The sequence below is a fragment of the Mesoplodon mirus genome (genome assembly GCF_964341445.2).
Source record: "Mesoplodon mirus genome assembly, chromosome: 6".
NCBI lineage: Eukaryota > Metazoa > Chordata > Mammalia > Artiodactyla > Ziphiidae > Mesoplodon > Mesoplodon mirus.
This window is the reverse complement of record NC_138982.1, coordinates 130,280,646-130,305,931: the sequence shown is the minus strand read 5'-3', so window position 1 is coordinate 130,305,931 and position 25,286 is coordinate 130,280,646.

The window sequence follows — 25,286 nt, the reverse complement described above, 5'->3', positions numbered from 1 at the left end:
GACCAATAGTTCCATGCTGACTCTAAGCTACAATAAATGTCCAGATATTCCTAGAATAAGAGATACTAGTGGGAGCTAATTCTGTAACCACAGTAGAGAGAATGAGCAAAACTAAGTAGAAATATCATGAAGCACCATTTTGCACAGTATGTAATAAATGGATGTGTTAACCTTCCATCCTTAGTTGTCCTCTTTCACTACTTAATTTTGGAATCCAAATTTTAATAGTTTTCAGCCAGAACTCTGTTCAGGAAAATAGGATCACTGTACGTGAAAAAAAGGCTTGGATGCTCACTTACGCATAATTCATAAGAAAGTTAGTAAGAAACTAAACTAAATTAGGAAATGATATGAACAAAAAAGCACCTCTATATATTTATGAATATATATATATATATATATATATATATATATTTGTTGTAAAAATATATCAAATTTAGAAATCTGCCTTCACCATTTTGAAACCAGTGATCCAACTTATGAAATCTTATATTTTGAGTAAATTGTTTCCATACATCCTGTTTAATAAAAATTATGGTTGCTACCTCTAACTTACAGTAGCCACAAGGCATAAGAATGATAAGGGAAATTAAACGTGTTGACTTCATGAAGAGTGGCTAGCAAGTTGTGTTTATCTTGATTTCAACTAAAGAATAAAAGTTATCAATCTTTACTCTGCAGGTTTTGTATCGTTTTTGATAATGTCATATGTTTAGCAAAGTTGAGTGAAGGATTATAATCAAGATTCTCCTGTAGAGAATGCCAAGGGCTTACAGTACCACTGGGGCATGGAGGCAGAGTTTGAAGAATTACTGGAGGATGGAGTAGAAGTAACAAAAAATAAAGAGGAAAGGGTGTGCTGTAACTTAAACTAAAGTGAAGCAAATCCTTACTCATTTTTCCTAAGAAAATAGGGCCAAACACTATTTCATATGCATTGCCTTGTTTTCCACCCTGGGTGCCAACTCCCTCTGCCATGGAAAGACTGAGTGTCCTTTGCCTGAAGTTGACACAGAACTGTTCTTTCTTCTAATTCCTACAAAGAAGGATATTAGGATATTACTGATTAAAGGTGGGAAGCAGAGAACTGTTCTAATTTTATTCGAAATTAGTTTGAATTCATCCAAGATCAAAGGAAAACCAGACGTGGGAAAACAAATAGACCACAAACAAGTCATTTGTTGACCTGATGCCATTTCTTGGAAGTAAAATGACTGTGACCCTTAGGAAGGCTGGCTCGGCAACCGTGACACCAGCAAGGGATTATCCAGCAACAAGCATCTCAGGGTTCCCCATCTCTGAACGTATGTTATGAAAATGAGGTTTTAATAACATAAAGTCCAGTCAGGGTATTCTCAAAGGTCCAAGTGCAAGTGGATTTACATTGAAACATATGTGCACCTACACGCAAGGATACACACACACATGCACACACATACTGGAACATGCTTTGCCCACATGTACAAAGCATGCAACAGTTTGCTTGCCTGGAGCTTTTGCTTGTGTAGATCCTATCAAGACAACCCTTGGCTACTAAGAGCTCAGCTTCTTAGTAGTATGCATGAATCAAACAACTTCCTTTCAGGTTTACATAATGTCTGCTTTCTTAGTGTATTTGAAACATCAGGTTGTTTTTTCTAGAATCAATTATTTTTATGATGTTTCCTTTTCTTTCTATTCTTTTTTTTCAGAGTGGTGATAAAAATCTACTCATCTAAAGTCCTGACACCTTCAACTGCTTTTCCTTGAACCCCAGATGCTTGTTACAAAGTAGAACTAAGAGGATGGGAGAGAGTATAATAGTGAACGTTTTGGGTTTGGAAATATTGTGAAAGTTTGGATTAAAATAAACATGGCCAAAAGCAGACATGTCTGTGGTAACATAAATACATTTTTCCATGATCCTAAATAAAGCCTTGTATATCACAGAATAAGTTGTATTTCTCATGAAGTACATGATGATTCCAAACGGAACACATAGTGGATAAGATATATGGCTTTTAAAATACAACTGATATTGATATTTAAATGTTATAGTTAAAGATGTGTATGAATTTAACCCATTCTCACCACTTATTTAATAGACATAGGTGAGGATAACTGTATTCTTCTATTCACCACTCTAACGGGAAAGGCCAAATCTATACATTCACAAATACTAAAATGAGTCCAAGTATCAGAGCTCTAGGGTCAGACTTTTGAAAAATAATGAGCCCCAAAGAGGCTTTCAGAATTAAGTATTTCATAGGATGTTTAAATTGCTTGGTGGTCTCTTCAATCTTCTTTGGTAGAGTTGGGAGCAGAGTTTCTCTCCCAGAGAATTTTTGAAACTAAACTGGACAGATGAAAGAAATGTATCCTCAACAAGTGTTTCAAGCTATTTATTTTCTAACATTTCTGTACTCAGGACAGATTAAGATCACACAATGAAAGAGAAAGAGGAATTGAGCCAATGACAGTTTATCCAAAATTTAAACTAGTGGTTTTAAAGAAAATTGTCTTGGCCTAAGTGTAATTTATTATTTTATCTTTCATATGTTACTCAAGAAATGGAATATAACATTAAATTTATATCACCTTTAATTTATTTAAAGTTGATGCTTCATTTATTTTTATTTTTGTGTTTTTCTAAGGCAAGATAAAAAGTAATTCAAGTGTATACAAGTTTCCAACTTTTTGCCTCCCTTCCAAATCTCTGAGTTAAATAATGGACATATAATTGTTTGTCATGGCCCTTTACCGCTGTGCAGTTTAATACCTGGTCCGATAGACCCAAATAAAGTGATGTGGAAAGAAAATCAAAATAGAGTCAGTATTTCTATAAATGGCTGGGAGACCATTGAGGAAGTGTGACTTATGTACTTGTTCTCAGCTTGAAAGAAATCTGATTTGATTTTTGGACCATTTACTGTCCTAGCAAAGGCATCCAGAACATCTCCCAGAAGCTCAGGATGCTTATTGGACCCTTATCCTAAAACAACTAGTGACAACAGTCCCTTAAGGATGTTTCCTGTCTTATGTCAGAGTACACCCTGGTGGCTTTTGCCTTTATAAGCCCCTTGTTCTTTCTCTTCCTGGAACACTCTTTAGATTTTACCTGAATCTATGTCCCCAAATTGCAATTTTTAAGACCCCTAAATAAACGATTTTCTTATTTTCAGCATTCTGTGTGTGTCTTTTAGTTTTAGTTGATAGTAAATGACAAAGACTTGTGATAATTAAAAAAATAATTCACACATTCTTCTTATAATTCAGTATAAAATGTCCCATTGATAAAAATATTAGGAAGCTTAGCAAGTTCAAAATGGACTCAGAAAAAGAGAAGTTGTTATGACATCGTATTAGTTTTCCGTTGCTGCATAACCAATTACCACAAATTTAATGACCTGAATAATATAAAATAATTATCAGAAGTCCAACACAGTTTTCACCAGGCTAAAGTCAAAGTATTGGCAGCCCACATTCCTCTCCAAAGGCTCTAAGAGAGGTTCTGTTTTCTTCATTTGTTTGCTCATTCAGTTTATTGGCAGAATTTAATTCCTTATTAATCTTGTAGGACCGAGTTTCCTATTTCCTTGCTAGCTCTCAGGTGAGGGCCATTTCCAGCTCTAGAGGCCATCCATGTTCTTCAGCTTCTGGTCCCTTTTCTCCATCTTCAAACCAGCAGCATCAGTTCTTGCCACTTTTCCCTCTTCAAATATTTTCCTTTATTTTCGCCTATCTCATATCTTCTAACCTAGACAGGCAATGTTCTTTGCTTTTTAGGGATCATATTGAAGGGTGGAATAATATGCCATCCCAAAACATAAAATGACCTCTTAAAAAAGGGGTTATTTTGATTTGATTATTTTGAGAAATAGCAGACAAAGGAGAAGCTCTGAAAAATGGGGTAGAAGTTACCCTTTTGTAAAGTAAATGTACATTTATAAAGGAAATCTCCATTTGTCAGGATGTTTCTCTCACTGTACTAGGAAAAGAAGGATGACTAAATCACAAGAATCTTATTGATGGGGAAGGCACTGACTTAAAATGCATAACCACCTTGACTCTTGTTTTAGGTAATTCCTTGGTCTTCTCCCCATAACTGCCTGACTCTACTTCCTTCTCTCTTTTATCGTTAGCTGAAATGATATTTAAGCCTGAATTCTAAACCACCTCTGAGTGTTACTTATTTTTCCCTAGGTATCTCCCATATATACATGATGTATATATGCCAATAAACTTCTGTTTGCTATTTTTTCTTGTTAATCTGTCTTTTGCTTTCAGGGTTTCCACCTAAGAATTTAGAAGAATTATAGGCATTTTTTTTTCCTCTTCTACAATGTCATTAGATTGTGGCCACTAAACTAATCCAGGATATTCTTCCCATCTCAAGGACCTAATTATATCTGCAAAGTATTTTTTCATGTAAGGTGATATATTCACAGATTCTGGTGTTTAAGGCATGCGTATCTTTGGAGGCACTATTATTCTCCCTAATATAGGCTGTTAAATGATGCTAGTTGCTAAGAGAAGTAGAAGGGTTTGATGAGTGCATAGAATTTATGAGGGAAAATGCTTGTAGTTTGAGGCTATCATTATAATGGAACATCAGTGGTGTATTACTCTCCCATAAGTGCAAACATTAATTTTCTAGGTGATGTGTTATATAATCTGTGTAAAAGTTATCTGTCAGAATGATGGGTACCAAATAGTATTTAGGAAATAAGAAAAGTAATTTGTACAATCTGCAGTTTAAAATATGAGAGGTGATTTTTTGTTGTTGTTGTATTTCTTTTATTGTATTACCTTTTTGAGTTTTGACTGCATTCACTAATTGGCTACTCTAGACTCAGGATCTACAGAAAATAGCAATGTCCCAAAATTAGCAGATGTTATGAGAGCTAATAAATATGTTTACAAGTAAATAAACAGACTCTAAGTCCCCATGGAATTGTTTATTTCTTTTTTCTTTCTTTCTTTCTTTTTCTTTTTTTTTTTTTTTTTGCTGTATGCGGGCCTCTCACTGTTGTGGCCTCTCCTGCTGCGGAGCACAGGCTCCAGACACACAGGCTCAGTGGCCATGGCTCACGGGCCCAGCAGCTCCGCGGCATGTGGGATCTTCCCAGACCGGGGCACGAACCCATATCCCCTGCATCGGCAGGCGGACTCTCAACCACTGCGCCAACAGGGAAGCCTGAAATTGTTTATTTCTTGAACTTATATTTGCATGGACTTATGAGAAGCTATGTGATTTGATGATTAAATTCACAAGAAAATTTTTAACTTTTAATTTTTTACCTACGTCCCTATAATTCAGGGTACATATGAAAGAAATATTGTTACCAAATAGGTAAGTGAATTACTCCCTATGCACAAATCATATACTTGAAAATTTAGGGTCATTGAAATGCTTTATACAAAAAAAAAATCCCTTTCAAATTTCATCAAATTATTTGTGAGAAAAATTCTGAGGATATACAGTGTTATATGCACTTTAATGAATTATAAGGATAGTATTATAAACAATGTAAAAGCAAGTATGTATTATGTATTGTTTTTTTTTCATGCTTTATTCCAAAAACATATTTTGAGGAAACATATAACTTTAAACTATTTAGAGTTCAGTGAAGAACAATAATATAAATACAGTGTAAATGCTGCCAAGATTTCCTGCCTGGGGAACTATAAATAATAACATTAAAAAATAGAAAAACTATTATAGAACATAAACATGATAGATATAATCACACATCTTTGGAAAAGCAGCAGACAAAGCAACTAATCTGCCTGAAGTAGTTGTAAAAACTTCTCTAAGGATGTGGCACTTCAGCTATCTTTAATAACTTCTGAGAGGTAAGGGAACAAACTGCATGTATGAAACAAAAAGAGGGTTCTAACAACATCAGACAACAAAAGAGTTTTCAGAAATTGCATATATGATAGAAATGAAACACTCAGTAGAAAAACTGGAGGATAAAGTTGGTGAAATCTTATATAATGTACAATAAAACTTGAAAAGTTTGAATATCAAAGAGGAAGAATTAGAATATTAGGGAACAAAGGGGAGGATTACTTTCATTCTACAGTTCTATACCCTGCCAAATTATCACCAAACATGAAAGTAGAATAGGGACAATAGATCAATAACTTCAAAATTCTGAGAGAAAATTATTTTTAATCTAGAATTCTCTACCTTGCTAAAGAATTTTTCAAATTTAAATTTAGGATAAAAGCAATTCCATATATATAATTTCTAAAACTAAAACAAAAATCTTTCCTGCCCTCTCTTGCAAAGCTCCATGAGATTATGCTCTGCCAAAAAAAGGAATAAAACAAGAAAGGGGAAGACAGGCTCAATGAAAATGATGATCCAATACAACAGAGGGTAAAGGTATAAAATCTACAGGATTCACTCAGCAATTCAAAAAATATTTATTAATTATCTTCTCTGCACCAGTTACTGTTGTGGATGCTCTAGATATACCAGTGAACAAAATAGAAAAAAGAATTCCTACCCTGATGAAACTTACATTACATTGACTACTGAAATAATAGTTATGGGAAATTCCAATATGAGTGCTTAGTAGAGAGCTGAGAAAGAGAGAAAACTTCACTTCCCAAAGTGGAATTAAACAGATAATGCAAAGTTTATGCTATTTTGTGTTGTAGAGATAAACATTAAAATAATTAGGTAATATGGTTAAATGTAGAAAAAGAAGATGAGGTTGGCTTGAAATACTGTTGGGTTTTGTGTTTGTGTTTTGATTTTAGAAAAACAAAACTGTTGTTCTATTTGACTTGAAATTATGTACCTATTTTGAGAAAACTAAATGTTAACTAAAAAAACGAAAGAGAGAGATCTTTGACATAAACGCTAAAAGGCAGGGAGACAGGGACTTCAAAGGATGAAAGATGGTCAGAAGTGCAAAATGCAAAAGAGAAATCTAGAAGGATCTAGTGGGCCTCAGACTTTAAGGATACTAGCTAAAGGATCATCATACATTCAGAGACTTACCACTTACTTTGTCAACTCTCATCAATGGGACACAATGTTCCTGAGCCATCTCCCTTGATGGATAAAGCATTCTCTTCAACCAGATTTCATTTGCTGTTGAGTTCAAGACATTTTTTTTTTTGAGTTCAAGACTTTTGACCTTTAAAATTTAATGCCTTTGCAGTTAAACATTGAATTTTCATGCAAAATAATATTAAAAAGTTTTGTAAACCAAAGTCTAAAAATTTTCACTTAGCTAATAAAGTTGACCTAAATAAGATTATCTTTTAGAAAAAAAATACAGATGAAAGGGGTTTATATTATACCCTATTCTCCTTTCTATTAAATACTAAAATAATTCTTTTTTTTTTTTTTTTTGCTGTACGCGGGCCTCTCACTGCTGTGGCCTCTCCCGTTGCGGAGCACAGGCTCCGGACGCGCAGGCCCAGCGGCCATGGCTCACGGGCCCAGCCGCCCCGCGGCATATGGGATCCTCCCAGACCGGGGCACGAACCCGTATCCCCTGCATCGGCAGGCGGGCTCTCAACCACCGCGCCACCAGGAAGGCCCTAAAATAATTCTTTATTTTAGACCTAGAGTGTCTTAAACTAGCATCACGTTTAATCCTCTAGAATTTACAGAAAGTGTAGTCATACTGCACTTTCCATTTCCACAGAGATAGTGCACATCTGTTTATTATTCTCACTTATGAAAATATCAAAATCTTCTAAGGATTTTTCTCCAGGCAAGTTTCTATGTGTGATCTTTCTGATCTAACAATAGGCAATTGCAGTGGCATGGTAGGTGAAATCTGCCCTCCTCACACCAGACTCAGTGCACAGCTAGTGCATTGTAGTCTCTGGAGGGAATTGTGATCAAGAACTCAGCATTCCTCACTCCCAGGCCAGCCATGCTCATAAACCTATCTGGATACTAGCATATGTGCCTCCCCTTGGAGGTCTCCTTATTAGGAGACCTTGATTAGGCCGTTTTTCCCCACTCTGACTCAGTACTTTTCTACTCCCTAGCCCTTCCCTTCTTGCTACCCTTGGTTCCCTGGTGTCTATAAAGTGGCAGGGACTTCTGTTCAGGGCTCTTCAGCAGTGAGAGGATTCCCTGTACTTATGTTGCCTGCAGTCTGACTCTTCTGGTGCTCTTCTGTGAGGAGACATGGAATATTAAGGAGCTGACACTTTACTTTTTCTTTTCTCTTACCTGACCTATTGCAGTTAAATGAATAAGGCTTAAGTGTTATTTTCAGCTTGACATATTGTCCTAATTGACCACCTGGACACCTAGCAACTTGACATCTTTCTTATCCTAGTAAGAAGCCTGTAATTGAATGCTCACAGATTAAAAATAGAGGCTAAACACATTTAAAATTTTTAAAAAGCCCTTCAAGTGAATATTCAAATTTCTACATTTATAAATTTGTCATTATTGGGAATTCTCTTTTCCACCCCTACTATGGAGATTCCAAAGTAAAATAGTTATGTAATGCAATATTATGAAGGAAGACATCATATAATTAGTACAACTAAAGTAATCATTTTAGCAATGTGGCTACATTGGCATTTAAAGTTTTGACTATTTCAAGCTTATATATTTCCTATAAAAGTTCTTCAGGTTATGTGTTTGCTTCCTGAATACTGAAAATAAATAAGACCATCTCCACCAATTATCATTTGTAGAATTTTTAATGATGGCCATTCTGACCAGTGTGAGGTGACACCTCATTGTAGTTTTGATTTGCATTTCTCTAATCATTAACGATGTTGAGCATCTTTTCATGTGTCTATTGGCCATCTGTATGTCTTCTTTGGAGAAATGTCTATTTAGGTCTTCTGCCCATATTTTGATTGGGTTGTTTTCTGTTATTGAGTTGTATGAGTTGTTGGTCATCACTTGCTCTCAGTCTGTAGGTTGTCCTTTTATTTTGTTTATGGTTTCCTTTGTTGTGCAAAAGCTTGTAAGTTTGATTAGGTCCCATTTGTTTATTTTTGCTTTTATTTCTATTGCCTTTGGAGACTGATCTAAGAAAACATTGCTACAATTAAGTCAGATAATATTTTACCTATGTTCTCATCTAGGAGTTTTATGGTGTCATCACTTACATTTAAGCCATTTTGAGTTTATTTTTGTGTATGATGTGAGGGGGTATTCTAACTTCATTGATTTATATGTGGCTGTCCAGCTTTCCCAACACAACTTGCTGAAGAGACTGCCATTTCTCCATTGTATATACTTGCTTCCTTTGTTGACGATTAATTGACTGTAGATGTGTGGGTTTATTTCTAGGCTCTGTATTCTGTGCCATTGATCCATATATCTGCTTTTGTGTCAATACCACATTGTTTTGATTACTGTAGCTTTGTAGTATCATCTGAAGTCTGGGAGGGTATGCCTCCAGCTTTGTTCTTTTTCCTCAGGATTTCATTGGCAAATTTGGGTCTTTTATGTTTCCATATATATTTTAGTATTATTTGTTCTAGTTCTGTGAAAAATGTCATAGGTAATTTGATGGGGATCACATTAAATCTATAGATTGCATTCGGTTGTATGGCTATTTTACCAGTATTAATTCTTCCAATCCAAGAGCATGAGATATCTTTCCATTTCTTTGAATCATCTTAAACTTCCTTTATCAGTGTTTTATAGTTCTCAACATATAAGAAAAGGGAACCCTCCTACACTGTTGGTGGGAATGTAAATTGGTGCATCCACTATGGAGGTTCTTTAAAAAACTAAAATTAGAGTTACCATATGATCCAGAAATCCCACTCTTGGGCATATAACCAGAGAAAACCCTAATTTGAAAAGATACATGCACACCAATGTTCATAGTGGCACTATTTACAATAGCCAAGACATGGAAGCAAACTAAGTATCCACAGACAGTTGAATGGATAAAGAAGATGTGGTATATATATATATATATATATATATATATATATATATATATATATATATATATATATAGTATGTATACATATATATATAATGGAATATTACTCAGCCATAAAAAAGAATGATATAATGTCATTTGCAGCAACATGGATAGACCTAGAGATTAAGTGATATCATATGATATCACTTACATGTGGAATCTAAAAAATGATACAAATGAACGTTTTTACAAAAGAGAAACTGATTCACAGACACAGAAAACAAACTTATGTTTACCAAAGCAAAAGGGAGAGGAGAGGGATAAATTAGAAGTTTGTGATTAGCAGATACAAACTACTATACATAAAATAGATAAACAACAAGGACCTACTGCATAGCACAGGGAACTATATTCAATATCTTGTAATGCAAAAGAGTCTGAAAAAATATGTATATGTATAACTGAATCACATTTCTGTATACTAAAAACTAACACAACATTGTAAATCAACTATACTTCAAATAAATAAATAAATATGACCATTTTTTTCTCCCTACTGTGGGGACATAGTTTGAATAGTAGTGTCAAAGAGTTGAATTTTTCAATGTTTTCCTCAAAATTTGAATACTTATTTTTGCAGGGTGTGCATGTTTATCCTGTGCCATTCACTGTACCTTCCATATATTAATTCATATGATTTTCTCAGTAACCTATTTATTCCCATTTTAGAGATGAAGAAACTATAGCACCAACACTTTAAACAGTTTGCCAAATCAATTTCACACAGCTAGTAATGGTGGAAACAGGATTTGTCCCAGTTAAATTACTTTTCCAAATTCCTTAAAAAAAATAGGAAATAGAAGTAAAAAGAAGTATTAATAGAGTCATATAAACTTAGTGGTTAGAAAGGACTTTAAAATAGTTTATTATTTATCCAGTTTAGGGGTAACTTTATTCAAATCCTCCTTGAAGAGTTATTCTGCCTCTTTTGAACACTCCCAGTAATGAGAAATATACCACCAGCCAAGGAAGTTCATATCATGTTTCTCATCTCCAGGTCCCTCCGATTTTTGAAAGTCTATTAATGATTTCACTCCATTTGTCTTAGATCAACAGCATCCAAGAGGCTATAGAGGACACATGTAATATCTTTTTACATGACACCTTTTCACATGTTTGGAGATATTTGGCTTTACACAACACCCTGATGTCTTTCTTCTGAACATGATTCAAGAGGCTTATGCCTCCTTTGAGGTGCTGCATGTAAAACTAATATTTCTAACATTATAGGAGGAGAGACGAGTGGACCATCAATTTCAATGAGATTCTATTCATTTTTTTTCCAGAAGTCAGACCACATTGTTCATATTATATTGAAATTGCTGTCAAGTGTAACTTCTGAGTCTCTTTCCTTTATCCCACTACTCATTTATATTATTCTTCTCTAGTACTTTTGAAATTGGTTTTGAAGATCCAGAGGCTCTATATAATTTCCTCTTGTCAAGTTCACTGTATTGTTTTAGTCCACTAAGCAATGTATTGTTTTATGTCTACTAAGACGTTGTTGCATTCCAAGTTGATCATCCAATTGATATGCATTCCTTTATGATTTGGAGTCCTCGTATACTTGATACACATGTACATGAGGTCTTCAGCCAAGTCAGTCAAATGAAATCCTGAGCAGTATAAGGCTGAATCCTTTGGAATATCCTTCTATACACTTTGAGCACTATTACTCACATATTGATGAAATATTCTTCATACAATGATTATGAGTTGAGCACAGCATCAGTCACATGAGATATGCCTGAACAACAGAGACATGGTATCTTCCATCAGGAAATTACAGGCTAGCTTCGATTTCCTGCAAAACCCCAAAAAAATCCCCTTCCAGATTCAAATAGATTTATTAATAATTGATTTTTAGGTATGATCATTAAACTGGGTACTGATTTACCCAATTGCACTATAATTTAGTCTGAACTCTGAACTCTGCACCCTGAAACTTAAAATATGAGACATTGTAATTTACCAAAGTTACTGAACAAGTTTTATTCCATATTTTTCCAGAGCTAAAGACCCTCTAAAAGGAAAACAAGTTTAATCTTATTACTGTATGGCTTATACTCATTTTGAATCTGCTTTTTCTGAAACACTTCTGCTTATGAAGCCACATCTGCTTTTCTTTTGTTATTAAGTAATATTTCATTACCCAGCTCAAGTAAAGACAGTAACTCATCATCTTTGGGCCTCGAATATAACTCAAAAGTGTTTTTATTTGGTTGTAACATTGCTTTTGTTTGTTTTGTGTAAGCCCTTTGTATGATTTCAGCCTTTTAACTTTCTTGCACTTACAGGTTCATGTGCTTCCTTGAAGTATTTAATTATTATTTTTTTAATCTTCAGTTTATTTATTTATTTATTTATTTATTTACTTACTTATTTTAGGCCAATTCTGGGTAACCTCTGTTTTCTTTTTTTTCTCACACACACACAATGTATTTTATTTTACCAAGAGATAAATAGACTGACACCAAGCATTGTAAATAGATGACCACAACAAAAGCAACAATGATTGCAATTACCAAACACAAAACACACTCATACTATGTCATAATATTAACATTCAGTCCAGTATTCCTCCACAGTAACAGCTCCTTTACTTTGCAGTGAAAATTGATTTGTATATTCTTTGCCTCTGAGTCCTTGGGGGATTTATTTTTATTATTATTCAAATAGAAACACAAAAATTATAATCACCCTCATCATTTCACTCAGTCCCATGTAATTAATTTTTTCTCATCTTGATTTTTGTTATCACTTTTATGAGTTCAGTTTTCCATTAGAGTTCTGAAAATGCTTATTCATTCAGTTCAGCAGTATAGTCAGTTACCAGAAACCTGTACTTGTCAGAGTCGTTTCCTTGAATTCCTTGAAGATGAAAACCTTTTATAGGAACATTTTTGCAAAAGCACCAGAGTACACACAGAACTGTCTGTGAATGACAAACGACTTAAAAATGACCATGGTTAGAGATTTGATGACAGTTCAAAATAATGCAATTGACAAGGAAATTTAGTTATTTCTGAGATATACATTTTAATGTAATAACTAGAATTAAGACTTATAACATTATACCAGAACATATAAGATTTTTAGAAATTTCATGTAATGTCTGAAACATTTATATTAACATATTTCCATACAAATAACCCAAAGAAAGTTTAGTATTTGTTGTTTTTTTTGTTTGTTTTTTTATACTGCAGGTTCTTATTAGTCATCAATTTTATACACATCAGTGTATACGTGTCAATCCCAATCGCCCAATTCAGCACACCACCATCCCCATCCCACCACAGTTGTTCCCCCTTGGTGTCCATACATCTGTTCTCTACATCTGTGTCACGACTTCTGGCATGCAAACCAACTCATCTGTACCATTGTCCTAGGTTCCACATACGTGCATTAATATACGATATTTTTTTTTCTCTTTCTGACTTAACTTCACTCTGTATGACAGTCTCTAGATTCATCCACGTCTCAACAAATGACTCAATTTCGTCCCTTTTTATGGCTGAGTAATATTCCATTGTATATATGTACCACAACTTTTTTATCCATTCGTCTGTTGATGGGCATGTAGGTTCCTTCCATGACCTGGCTATTGTAAATAGTGCTGCAATGAACATTGGGGTACATGTGTCTTTTTGAATTATGTTTTTTTTTTTTTCTGGGTATATGCTCAGCAGTGGGATTGCTGGGTCCTACTGTAATTCTATATTTAGTTTTTTTAAGGAACATCCATACTGTTCTCCATAGTGGCTGTATCAATTTACATTCCCACCAACAGTACAAGAGGGTTCCCTTTTCTCCACACCCTCTCCAGCATTTGTTGTTCGTAGATTTTCTGATGATGCCCATTCTAACAGATGTGAGATGATACCTCATTGTAGTTTTGATATGCATTTCTCAAATAATTAGTGATGTTGAGCAGCTTTTCATGTGCTTCTTGGACATCTGTATGTCTTCTTTGGAGAAATGTCTATTTAGGTCTTCTGCACATTTTTGGATTGGGTTGTTTATTTCTTTAATATTGAGCTGCATGAGTTGTTTATATATTTTGGAGATTAATCCTTAGTCCATAGATTCATTTGCAAATATTTTCCCACTTTCCAAGGGTTGTCTTTTCGTCTTGTATATGGTTTCCTTTGTTGTGCAAAAACTTTGAAGTTTCATTAGGTCCCATTTGTTTATTTTCATTTTTATTTCCATTACTCTAGGAGGTGGATCAAAAAAGATGTTGCTGTGATTTATGTCAAAGAATGTTCTTCCTATGTTTTTCTCTGAGTTTTATAGTGTCCAGTCTTACATTTAGGTCTTGAATCAATTTTGAGTTTATTTTTGTGTATGGTGTTAGGGATTGTTCTAATTTCATTCTTTTATATGTAGCTGTCCAGTTTTCCCAGCACCACTTATTGAAGAGACTGGTTTTTTTCTTTGCCTCCTTTGTCATAGATTAGTTGACCATAGGTGCATGGGTTTATCTCTGGGCTTTCTATCTTGTTCCATTGATCTATGTTTCTGTTTTTCTGCCAGTACCATATTGTCTTCATTACTGTAGCATTGTAGTATAATCTGAAGTCAGGGAGTCTGATTTCTCCAGCTCTGTTTTTTCCCTCAAGACTGCTTTTGCTCTTTGGGGTCTTTTGTGTCCCCATACAAACTTTCAGTCTGTATGTGTCCCTAGGTCTTACGTGGGTCTCTTGTGGACAGCATGTATATGGGTCTTTTTTTTTTTTTTTTATCCATTCAGCAAGCCTGTGTCTTTTGCTTGGAGCATTAATCCATTCAAGTTTAAGGTAATTATCAAGACCTATGCTCCTATGACCATTTTCTTAATTGTTTTGGGTTTGTTTTTGTATGTCCCTTTCTTCTCTTGTGTTTCCCACATAGAGAAGTTTCTTTAGCATTTGTTATAGAGCTGGTTTGGTGGTGCTGAATTCTCTTAGCTTTTGCTTGTCTGTAAAGCTTTTGATTTCTCCATCGAATCTGAATGAGATCTTGCCTGGTAGGGTAATCTTAGGTGTAGGTTCTTCCCTTTATCACTTTAAGTATATCATGCCACTCCCTTCTGGCTTGTAGAGTTTCTGCTGAGAAATCAGCTGTTAACTTTATGGGAGTTCCCATGTATGTTATCTGTCATTTTTTCCCTTGCTGCTTCAAATAATTTTTCTTTGTCTTTAATTGTTGCCAATTTGATTACTATGTGTCTTGGCGTGTTTCTCCTGGGGTTTATCCTGTATGGGATTCTCTGCACTTCCTGGACTTGGGTGGCTATTTCCTTTCCCAAGTTATGGAAGTTTTTGACTATAATGTCTTCAAATATTTTCTCTGGTCCTTTCTCTCTTCTCCTTCTGTGTCTCATATAATGTGAATTTTGTTGTCCCAGAGGTATCTTAGGTTATCTTCATTTATTTTCATTCTTTTTTCTTTAATCTGTTCTGCAGCAGTGAATTCCACCGTTCTGTCTTCCAGGTCACTTATCAGTTCTTCTGCCTCAGTTATTCTGCTATTGATTCCTTCTAGTGTAATTTTCGTTTCAGTTATTGTATTGTTCACCTCTGTTTGTTTGTTCTTTAATTCTTCTAGGTCTTTGTTAAACATTTCTTGCATCTTCTTGATCTTTGCCTCCATTCTTTTTCTGAGGTCCTGGATCATCTTCACTATCATTATTCTGAATTCTTTTTCTGGAAGGTTGTCTATCTCCACTCCAGTTAGTTGTTTTTCTGGGGTTTTATCTTGTTCCTTCATCTGGTATATAACCTTCTGCCTTTTCACCTTGTCTATCTTTCTGTGAATGTGATTTTTGCTCCACAGGTGGCAGGATTGTAGTTCTTCTTGCTTTTGCTGTCTGCCCTCTGGTGGATGAGGCTATCTAAGAGACTTGATGGGAGGGACTGGTGATGGGTAGAGCTGGCTCTTGCTCTGGTGGGAAGAGCTCAGTAAAACTGTAATCCACTTGACTGTTAATGGGTTGGGCTGGTTTCCCTCCATGTTGGTTGTTTCGCCTGAGGCAACCCAACACTGGAGCCTACCTGGGGTGTTTTGTGGGGCTAATGACAGACTCTGGGAGGGCTCAGGACAAGGAGTACTTCCCAGAATTTTTGCTGCCACTGTCCTCGTCCCCACAGTGAAACAGCCACCCACCGTCTCTGCAGGAGAACCTCCAGCACTAGAAGGTAGGTCTGGTTCAGTCTTCCCTGGAGTCACTGATCCTTCCCCTGGGTTGTGATGCACACACTACTTTGTGTGTGCCCTTCAAGAGTGGAGTGTCTGTGTCTCCTAGTCTTGTTGAAGTTCTGCAATCAATTCCCACTAAGCTTCAAAGTCTCATTCTCTAGGAATTCCTCTACCCATTGCCAGACCCTCAGGTTGGGAAGCCTGATGTGGTGTTCAGAAGCTTCACTCCAGTGAGTGGACTTCTGTGGTATAAGTGTTCCCCAGTCTGTGAGTCACCCACCCACCAGTTATGGGATTTGATTTTACTGTGATTGTGCCCCTCGTACCATCTCATTGTGGCTTCTCCTTTGTCTTTGGATGGGGTTATCTTTTCTGGTGAGTTCCAGTGTCTTCCCATCGATGATTGTCCAGCAGCTAGTTGTGATTCTGGTGTTCTCACAAGAGGGAGTCACGTTTAATTGATTTTTGAACCATTATTTCTTTGGGATATCTCTTAACTTTATATGAATAAAGAAAGTGACTAAGAAAAATTAATCTGCATATAGTGTACCAGGAAATTTTATTTCAGGTTACTCAACATTAATATATAACTAATTCAGGCTATCCTTCTTCAAGGTAAAGAAATCATTCATCAGTCCTCTAGAGCAGAAAAAGAAAATACAAACAAGGAAGAAAAATCATATAAGTCACATAGTTTTTCTGCAGCAATATTTTGTACCTAAAGACAATGATGCAATGTCTACAAGGAAAAGGAAAAGGCTTGTAATGCAATAATTTTATAGCCAGCTAAAATATCTTTCAAGTATAAATAGAGCATGGAAATGTTTGAAACAATGAAAAACCCAAAGATTTAATGCAGTGTACGACTGGGATGGAATTAACATATACACACTACTGTATGTAAAATAAACAACAAAGACCTACTGTATAACACAGGGAACTATACTCAATATTTTGTAATAACCTATAAAGGAAAATAATCTGAAAAGGAATAGCTATATGTATATATGTATATATATATATATATATATATATATATATATATATATATATATAACTGAATCACTGTGCTGTAAACCTGAAAATAACATGATATTGTAAATCAACTATACTTCAATAAAAAATATTAATTAATAAAAAAAGAATTTAAGTATAGAAAGCCTTAAAAATTACCACTGATGAAAATCTATTCCCCTTAAAAAGGACTAAACATCTTTGAAAAACATAATAATATAAAAATTAAACATGAGTAGTGTAAATATAATCATGTATCTCACAAATGTTGGGATATAGGCAGATGAGAGTTTGAAATATGTGACATGTTAAAATTTTCCTCATTTATAACAGGAAGTTAATAAATTTCTTTAATGGAAATCTCTGGTTAAAGCTATTGATTCATAGCTCATACTTATGAATAAATTTTTTTTTTAAATTCCAGCTTTTTTTAATATATAATAACACTGTGGTAAAGAAACATTTATATGAATTCCAATAATATATTTATGTTTCATTTTCAATGTCTTTATTATTAAAAATTAAAATACAATTTAATTTAATAATTTTACTATAATGTTTTAATGGTAATTTCCTGTTTTCTTAAACAAATTTGTTTTCCATTATTCTATATATCTGTATATGTGCATAGAAAAATATCTGAAATGAAGTTCAATCATAGTTAAAATTGTTTATTTCAGTGTGAAAAGATTTGCAGTGATTGTTATACCTTTTCTGTGATTATGCATTTTTTGAAATCTTTAAAATCAATATGGGATGTGTTGGGTTTTCTTATTTTGCCATCTGACCCCAATCTGCCCTCTGTCTTTTTTCTGCACTGAGAAGCTGATTCCTTGGACTGTTACCTGTTTTTTTTTTACTGTCTGGCATCAGATTGCTGGGTTCAGCCAATGGGAGTCACTGGTAGGGGAATCACAGAGCAAGAGGGAAGGTTGGGGTATTTGTTCCCCACTCCCTACCATGTTGGGCAGCATTTTCTCTTTGTGTTTGGTACTCTCCATGACTGCAGCTCCAATCAGGCAATCCCTACATTAAGCGCCCCATTCTCCCCAGCCTGAGTTTGAACTTCCTTTGTCCCTCAGACTTAGGGGTGATAAGGGCATCTCACTGTTGCTAATCTCTGGATGCCTCAACATCCATTGTCCATGCCCCTATTCTGGTGAAGCTTTTTGAACTATCTGAGCTAGATTCTGTTTACTGCAGGACTGATAGAATAAGTAATTAATGACATTTTGTTTTGTATTTTTCTGATATTTTTAGTTAAAAAATTGAATTACAGAAATTGCTTGCATACATTTATTGTGAAAGGCTGTAGGTTTTTAATTTAACATTGGAGTTGTGTAAACATAACTCAGTTCTAGGACACAAAAATGAGCATTTTACAGTAAATAGCAAAAAATATTTTATGTACATAAATATAGTATTTCACAAAACTGTGCAAGTACTTTATTGCACAGATTGGAAAATTTATTTACTGACTTCATTTTAAAATGCTACTACTACTTATTATTTTTTAATCATGTTATAGGTAAGATAAAGTAGGATAAAATTTTGCTTGGCCAATTAGTCATTCTCTGGTATCTAATATCTGGTTACCTAATCTACACAGAGTTTTACAAGGATGTTTCTCCTCTAATATGCGGGCCTTTCATGAATGCTATAATGAATTTATATATGATGAAATATTTCAGATAAACTGGCAGGAGATAACACTGAATGGAACCTTTTAGTTTTTGCCCTTCCCCCACTGCCATCAAGCTCTTTTCCCCTTTACCTCTTAAAGTCTTTGATTCTGCTGGGATTTTAGGTAACTGCTGGGAAGTATTAAAAAACATTATTTGGTTGACCAGAATATTTGCCCTCTCTTATTTTCCAATAATGCTCTCTGAATGGTTTCTTTAATACTTTTAAAAGATGTATGGCAGTTAAGCAGAGTGCAACATAGGACAGGAATTATACTTATCGTTTCAGATGAGGTGTGTTGAAAGGGTTCAGGATGACGCAGTTGGCAGCGTTCAGGCCTTACCTCCTTATTATTACCATCTGTGTCAACTTGGAACCTCTATTACAGAGAGGACAAAAATAACGAAGCTGTGGTTTTGTTTTGGGAAGATTTTTTTCATTATAATTGACCCTGGTATACACACTAAGTAGATGAATGAAACTGAAACATTGTTCCAAGCTTTAAAAACCTTCCCCTGTACACAATTTTTTACATGCATCTCTTTAGAGTAATAGCAATAGTGACGATAAAAATATATCACTTTCTTTGTGGGACCTGGTGAAATTTACAATATAACCTTTATAGTAAATATTTTATTACTGGCCAAAAAATTGGTTCATTTTTATAACAACGCACGTTGGCAGTGGAAATGAGCAAAGAATAAGGATTGTGCAGCCTGTATGAAGTGCTTGGAATGCTAAACTATTTGGAAGGAACCTCCTCATTTCAGGGAAGTTATGTAGGTCAGAATCAACCACAAAATGAAGAGAGCAAAGAAAACGCTGAGAGTCAACTTTTAGGTTTCTCATGTTGGATTTATAAGTAAATGACATCATTTAAAGCATTTATTGTAAGAGCACGTGGAAAAACATCAAATGCATATTTAAGTCATAGGGATAAGAAAGCTAAACTGAGTAGCTTATTCTTCTAAACAATACACACTAAATCATTTTCATAGAGTAAGACCAGAATAAGACATTTTTCAGCACCAGATGACAGGAAGTAATGTTTCATATATGAGAAAGTTATGGAATTTAATACCAGAAACATACTACACAAGTGTGTTTATATATATTACACTTAGTTTAAATAGTCAATAAAAGGATAAATTTGGAGAATATGGGCCCAGTCATCAATTCCTATTTTCATCGTTAATAAAAAGTCCTGAATACAGAGTGTTAAATATCAATTGTTAAAACCAGGTTCACCTAAATAAGAGATAGTGTTAAAATTCAAATGTGTAAACATGCAAAATTTAACTGGTGTTAGTCCTAACATCGTGTGTCATGTGATAAAACAGTTAACAAAGGGCCCTATTTCATATGTGAGACGATTTAGTATTAAGATCAAAGAGATACACCCCTGAAGAGTCAACAAGATCTCTCTCAGCAGTGGATCCCACTATCAGTTATGTCTGACAATTTTACAATATTTTATGGCTCTTTTATTTTATTTTATTTTATTATTATTATTATTATTATTATTATTAGTTTTTTTGCGGTATGCGGGCCTCTCACTGTTGTGGCCTCTCCCATTGTGGAGCACAGGCCCCAGACATGCAGGGTCAGTGGCCATGGATCATGGGCCCAGCTGCTCTGTGGCATGTGGGATCTTCCCGGACCGGGGCATGAACCCATGTCCCCTGCATCGGCAGGCGGACTCCCAACCACTGCGCCACCAGGGAAGCCCAGCTCTTTTATTTTTTTAACTTATTAAATTAAATTCTTAATTGAAGTATAGTTGATCTATACTATTAAATTAGTTTCAGTGGTACAACATAGTGATTCAATATTTTTTATAGATTACCCTCCATTTAAGGTTATTACAAAATAATGGCTATATTTCCCTGTGCTATGCAATATATCCTTGTTGCTTATTTATTTCATACTTAGTGGTTTGTACTTCAATCTCACACCCTTATCTTGCCCCTTCCCTCTTCCCTCTCCTCACTGGTAACCACTACTTTGTTCTCTATATCCATAAATCTGTTTCTGTTTGTTTTATATTTTAGATTCCAATATAAGTGATAACATAAAGTATTTGCTGTCTCTGTCTGACATTTCACTTTTCATAATACTTTAGGCCCATCTATATACGGCTCTTTCAATTAAAAAAATAAAATTGAAATGCCAAAAAATTCACTCACGAAAATCATCATAATTTGTAAAAAATGTCTATTTTGTGCTGGAATACAAATTCTACAAACATGGAAATAAATACTGGTGGGAATGCTGGTTGAGTTGAAGCTGTTGTTCTGATAAACCATTATATGAAGAATATAATCATATAATATCTCCTTCCTAAGATATCAATGGATTCATTCATCGATTTTTTTTTTAATGGAGACGTTTAGCCCATGAGAAGTATGAATCCTACCCTTCTGACATACATTGTCTCTCAGATGGAAATAAGGGAGTGGATCCAATGGAAGACAGCATGGAGGGGGGGAAGAATAAGGAGTTCCTTAAGAAAAAAATGAGAAAACTCTGGAAAATAGATATATGAAAAAGTCTTATGTAGGGAGTCTTATGTAGGAAGAAAATCATGGTTTGAAGCTACATATAGTAAGAGTCTGTACTTGAGTTCATTCTCAACTACATATTGATATATGTCTCTGGAAACCCAAATGATGCCTTTGAAAGACAACCTATAGCAGAAAGATACATCAGGTATTACAGGCTTTATGAGTAGATGGAGGATTGCTCAAATAGTGTCTGAGGTTGAAGATTCCTCACTGTGCCAAGGGTTGGGCTGAATGAGAAAGTCATCAACATGATGGGACAATTTTAAGTGACAGGAATTGGATGATAAAAAGATTCTAATCACCAAATTCCAGTGTGTGTGTGTGTGTGTGTGTGTGTGGTGTGTGGGAGAGGGTTCTTCACAATATGACAATTCTCCAGGCACCAGCTGTATGTGTTCAACTCAGTTCTGATACTATCTACCTGGAGATAGCATCAGATTTTGCAAGTTAAAGGCTCAGTCCCACAAGAATGCCCTCCACTTCAGACACCATCACAATACCAGTGCTTATTACCTATGCAAAATATTGTGCTTCTTATCAACTGGCTATAAATCAAAGGTTTTCATAACCAGCTCCTTGGGTTCAGTTAGTTTGCTAGAGTGGCTCACAGAATGCAGGAAATCCATTTACTCACTAGATTACTAGTTTATTACCAAGGATAGTAAAATATATAAATCAAGAGCTAGATAAAGAGACACAGAGAATGAGGTCTCCAGCAAAGGAACTTCTGTCCCCATGAAGTTTGGGCCCATGATGGGAGCACATTGAATTGTTCTGGTTTCCCAAATTCTCTCTGAACCCTCTCCTTTTGTGTTTTTATGAAGGCTTTATTACATAGGCATGGTTGATTAAATCAGTGGTCATTGGTGTTCAATTCAATATCTAGCTTCTCTTTCCTCCCCAGAAATCAGGGGAAGAGACAAAATGTTCCACCTTCTATTCATGGTTGGCTGCCCCCAGCCTTAGGTGCTTTCCAAAAGTCACCTCATTAATATAAACTCAGCTGTGGTGGAAAAGGGTTTGTTGTGAATAACAAGACCACCATTTCACCTTTATGGCTTTGAAGTGATTTTAGGAACTGAGGGCAAGAGACCAAGTATTATAATAAAAGATGTTTCCATTGTCCTTTTCACTCAGAAATCTAAATGACCAAATATATATTTCTTATAAACCATAATATTGCAGATGAGCACTGCAAAACTCCTGGTGCAAATGCTTCTGTTCAACCCCCTACACTGAGAGGGAATGCCAGCCTGGCTTCTTTGGTCCAAGACCATTTACCTAGGATGACCCCAGTTCTCTTAAAATGGACTGCTTGAGAAAGCTCAGCACTGCCAAAAACATTTACTATTTGTTCCAGCCAAAACTTAACTATACAATGCTAACTTCCCTTTTCTTAGAACATTTACTTTTGAAAATTTATGACTGTAAATTTTTTCTCTTCCTCTTTGAGATGTAAATCTCCTACTACTCAGCACTCTTTCCTCAGAGATCTGGGAGCCCTGTCTTTGAAATCCAAACATCTGGAGAGATAGCCTCCTAATCTCCTAGATCCTGTGGGAGTGCAAGAGTCTAACTTTGATGTACTTTGCAAAACTACCTTCTGTCATGAAGATAAGATAAGTCTGTTTCTCCTCTTTGGATAAATGTCAATTAAGAAACACAAGTGGCCTAATCACATTGTCCAATCCCGTCTTCCCAGAATCCTTCAATGCTTTATCTTTAGCACATCCCAGTGTTTAAAAAGCCTCCTGCCTTTTTTTTCAAGCTCAGTTTATACAGAAGTCTCTCTCTCCTACTGCAGTAGTCTGAATAAAATATGTCTTGCCAGGTCCAGTGCACAATTTTTCTTTTATATAATGGACATGTTATGAGTGAGACTCTGAGAGCTTCATTGTGAGAGACCTAGTGATCATGGACAATTTCCAGGAGGCCTGTACAAGCAGCAGCTAAGACCAAGAGGTAGCTGTGAAAAGCTGCATCAGAAGATACATGTGAAACCATTCTGTGATCCTTTTGACAACTCCCAGAATTCAAGGATAAGTAAATACAGAGGCCTGAAAATAAGTTTGATTTTTCTTATTGTATCCATCCAAAGGGGGTATAATTGTAATTGGGAAGAACAAAATCTGACTCCATGTTGCATCTGTTTCTTTTACTTTAAGCTTTGCTCTCTGTTGCTGTTTGTTACTATAATCACTAAAAGGATGTGGTCTATAGCTGTAAGCAGACATAATGGCCTGCCTTGGGGGACCCTACCCCTCTTCTTGAATGTTAAACTAAAGTGCCTTTGTTCAGCTCACAGGGAGATATTCTGGCCATGCCCACCCATGAAAAGAAGAAATTGATACATCTCCTCCCGAATGCTGGCCAACCCAGGAGATATTTTGTAAGACTAATGGCCTTTTTACTTTACTTTCTCACTGCCTCCCCCTGTCTGTTCTATAAAAGAAACTGGCATCCAGACCCCACTAAGATGGTACTCGAGGACATTAGTCCACCATCTTCTCGGATGCATGGATTTCTGAATAAAGTCACTATTCCTTGCCTCATCACCTCTTCTCCCAATTTATTGGCCTTTTATGTGGCAAACAGAGAGAGCTTGGACTTGGTAACAGGGTGACATACATATTTCAGGTGCTCAGTAAAGTTTATTAGATAAATAACTGTTTTGTGTCTTTGTCAGCCTATTGATAGTGATGCCATTGGCTGGAAATACCTGTGGGAACTCACCTGGGTCAGTATTATTTGTAGGAAGCCCTCACAGAGAGTTCCACAGAGATTTCCTTCCCTGGAGCCAATGCTGTGGCTGGACTGGCCCTTGTGATTCATGTCATGATTGAAAGATGCACCTCTCAACAACCATCGGGGAACTTTGAAAAGACAAGTTTATTACTTACAAGTCCTAGAGGGTACAAGTCACACTTAGGGCTAAAACAGAGAGGTTGCAGAGAGAGAGAGAGAGAGAGAGAGAGCAGATCCATGATTCTGTTTTTATTGGGGTCATGGTTGGGGTACCTATGGTTTTGTGAGTTCACTTTTTATTGGTGAATTTAAAACATAAGAGCAGGTATTAAAGTGCAGGAAGGGAAAAGCAAGAAGTCACTCAAATGGTCAGTTATCTAAGTCAACCAGGGCTTTAAAAAAGTAGAATAAAATAAGAAAGGAACTTCATAGGTGGGATGGCCTGGCTCTTTATCTAGTTGTGTAGCTGGCAATGTGTTTATTCCAGGTGAATATATTTGATGTGAATGGATTGACAGTCAAAAGCTTAATGTCAAGCACTTACATTACAATAAAAAAAGCTAATTATCAGACAGGTACACTACAATAAAAATCTATGCTGGATAGAAAGCGAATACATTTATTTCAACTCTGAGCATCCATAATACAAATAGGGGTTTGTGTTACTCTCCTAGAGTTAAGTGAACAGACGTCCATCCCATTAACTTTCTTAAGACTTTATTTTTTTTAGAGTAGTTTTAGGTTTACAACAAAATTGAGGAGGTAGTATAGAGATTTCCCATATACTCCCTGCCCCCACAATGTATAGCCACCCCCATTATTAACATTATTTGCTAGAATGATACATTTTTTACCAAGGATAAATTTATGCTGACACATTTTAATCACCCAAAGTCCAGTGTTCATACCTTAAGTTTTACTCTTGGTGTCATACATTCTATGGTTTTGTACAAATGTATAATGACACATCATTATAGTATCATAATATCATACAGAGTATTTTCACTGCCCTTAAAGTCCTCTGTGCTCTGCCTATTCATCCCCTACCCCTCATCCCCACAGGAATCACCAATCTTTTTTATTTTCTCCATAGTTTGGTCATTTCCAGAATATCATATAGTTGAAATCATATAGTATGTGGTCTTTTCAGTTTGGCTTCTTTCACTTAGGAATTATG